This window comes from Camelus dromedarius, chromosome 9 (assembly GCF_036321535.1).
Source record: "Camelus dromedarius isolate mCamDro1 chromosome 9, mCamDro1.pat, whole genome shotgun sequence".
Lineage (NCBI taxonomy): Eukaryota > Metazoa > Chordata > Mammalia > Artiodactyla > Camelidae > Camelus > Camelus dromedarius.
Window position 1 is genome coordinate 44874467 of NC_087444.1, and position 3361 is coordinate 44877827.

Sequence of the window (3361 nt, forward strand, 5' to 3'; positions counted from 1 at the left end):
CCCAGGTGAGAGTTCCTGTAGACCCTTCATCCAACTTCCCCTAATATTATCATCTTGCACAACCATGGAGCATCTGTCAAAACCAAGAAATTAACATTGGTGAGATATGACTAACCAAACTATAAACTCTAAAGAGATTTCACCGATTTTCTCACTAATGGCCTTTTCCTGTTCCAGGATCCAATCCAGGGTTGCATTTACTAATCATGTCTCCCTAATCTCTCCCACCCTGTGACAGTTTCTCATTCTTGCCTTGCCTTTCATGACTTTGGCAGTTTTGAAGAGTACTGGGCAGGTATTTTATAGTATGTTTTGAAGAGTACTGGGCAGGTATTTTATAGTATGTCCCTCACTTGGGTTTTATCTAATGTTTTCTCTCCTGGGAGTTTCAAGTCCATTGGAAGCATCAGAGAATTCCCCCATCACAAGAGGCCACTGGGACATCGGACAAGGATTCTGGCAGCAACCACAAGAGACTGGAGGTCAGAGACCCCTCTCCCCATTTTCTGGCATCACTGGCCTCCCAGGTTCTGATGGGTCTCTGACATGGGGGGCGGGGTAGAGGGGCAATGGGGGGACACCTAACGCTGACTGACAGCATTTCCTACCAGTTCAGTGAAATGTGCAGGTCAGGGTAGGGTAAGCAGAAGGGTAAAGGAAAATTGGAGTCGAAATTAGTTTCTGCATCTGTAAAATGGGGATAATAATAGTACCTGTCTCATAGAGTTATTATGAGGATTAAGTGAGATACAAATACAAGTAAATAATTTAGACTCTGGCACATAGTAAGTGTTTGACAGATGTTAGCTTCTATTATTTATTATCATTATTAAGTAGTAGCTTTTCCCCATCTGCTGACGAAAAAGTCACCTGTTTCTGTTTTTCACAAGTGACATGCTGTTAAGTGGCTCTGAATATGAGTCTTCACCTCCTCATTTCTCACATGTGTGAAACAGGCTGATGGATGAGACTGACATGGATGGCCTCACCCTCAAGGCCCCTGGAAGACTCATCGCAGAGTTACCAGGGAGTCAGGTGATGAAAGACTGAAGGATGGGACATCCAGGAGGGCTCCTTGTGAGACGTGCTCAGTGCCTTCTGCTCTGCCTCAGCGGGTCCCTGGCCCCTGCCCCTGGGTGGGCTGGGGAGGGATCCTAGTGGCCACTCCCCTTAAGTTTGGGGAAACTTAAGACTGGGGTCTTTAAAGGCAGGTTCCAGGACAATCGGTGGAGAGATGCTGTGGATCTCTGAGGGTCACAGACAGCCCCTACCTTCACACTCCTTTATTTTAAAGTTGCATGTATTTGTTTATTATAAAAGTAAAACAGCTTGCTATAAAAACAGCAAACCCCACAGTGCATGAAAGAAAAGGCAAAAATCCTCCTCTAGCTGGCTGCCCTGCGCCAGTCCACTTCCTATAAGTCAACCTTGGGACTAGAGGAGACTCAGGTCCCAGGGGGCCCTCTCACCCTGCCTCCCTCTAGGTCTTTAATCCTGAGTCCTAAGGTGTGAGAACCTCTATTCTTTACACCTTGCACACCCTCTAGTGGGGGTGTTTTGCATACACAAGGTGAGGACACAGATGGAGAAGTAGGTGGCAGGGGTGACCTAAGGTCCCTGGAAGGTCAAGATCTAAATTCTTGGTCTCACCATGTCCCACAAGACCTTGACCAGCTAGGTTGGTTTTTCTGACCCCAGGCCTGAGAGGATATTAGGAACAAAGGTACCTGCTTAAAAAAAAAAAAAGAAAAGAAAAAAGAAAAAAGACACCAACTTTATTACAACAGCAACCCTAACAGCTCAAAAGCAGCATTTTCACTTAGAGGTAATAATAATATCCTTGTGATAACAATGATAATAACTGTTTATGAGATCCCTTATTAAGTTCCAGGTGCTTTATTTATATTAGTTTGTCTAATTGTCACCAAACATTCCACAGAAGTAGTACTATTAATACTTCTCTTTTCTAGAAGAAACACCGGGGCTTGAGGCACACGTGCAGTGGTTAGCAGCTCAGGCTCCAGAGCCCTGACCACCTGGGCGGGCCATCTTAATTCTGCCACTTACCAGCTGTATGACCTTGGGCTGACGTTATATAACCTCCCATGACTCAGTTTCCTCTCTTGTAAAATGGGATGGTGACAGACTCTCCCTCAGAGGGTGGTTGTGAGGATTCAATGAGTTAGTGGTTTGAGCGTCTCACACAGAGAAGACACTCAATAAATGTGAGCATTAGGATTAAATGATGGGCCATGTCTCAGCTGGTGAGCGACGGAGGAGGAATTTGAACCCAGGTCTGCAGGCTGTCAAGGCTTGTGGGCCTACTTACTATGGAGTGCGGCCAACCTAGAGCCTACCCGCTCCTCCCTGCCAAGTCCTGGGTCCTCAGGAGCCCTAGATCTCACTGACATGAAGATATGTCCCCTCTGAAGAGCCAGTGATTCCTAGTGGGTCATGAGAGGTACAGGAGACTGTGGGCCAGCCTCTCCTGGCTGTCAGTGGAAAGCCTCCAAGTCCCTTGCCCTGATCAGGGTTCGGCAGGGAGGATGGGGATTCTGTATCCTGTTTGGGATCCACGTTGTTCCTAATTAGGGCTGGGATGCAAAGACTCAAATACCCCCAATATGGCAAATGATACGACTGCTGGGGGACCCATGGAAGCACAGAGGAAGCACCTAAGTGCGGTAGCAGCTGTGAGAGAGATAGTCAGACATGACTCCCGAGATTGGTGCTGCCCAAGCTGTGAGGTGAGGGTAAGGACATTCCAGGCACAGGGCTATTGTGAGCAGAGGTAGAGAGACTAGAGATAGCATCTGAGAAAGGAGTGATTCTGAGAAAAGAGGCAGCAAAAAAGGAGGCTGCAGAGACCTGGGAGAGCTTTGTGTAATGTTGAGAAGTTTCATGACTTTTCAATTTTGCATGTTTGCATTTTAAAACATATAGGGAATTTTACAAAGGGCCATGGACTATTTAAAGGTGAAGAGTTTAAAGTGTGATTTTGGGGAAAGAGGGGGTTGGATTGATATACTTAATGAAGTAACTACTGTAGGCATTAACGTAACAGCTGAAGTAAGAGGCAAAGTAGGCATTAATTTATTGAATTAATGACCCTCCGGAGTGCGGTAGAAGTGTGTGCAATCTGCAACGGTGCAGCAGCTTGGTTGCGGTACTAGAAAGAGAAGCCCCAGAGGGGCACTGGCTAGGACACTGCCACTGTGAGCTGAGTTGTCGAACCCAACGCGGTTAGGTTATTGCAAAAAAACACGCAACCCAGCCACGCAGACCCAATTTCAGCCTCAGCCCGGCGTGAGGCCCGACCGCGCAGCCGCAGACTTAGGAGGGCGGGTCTGCGCAGCCGCAG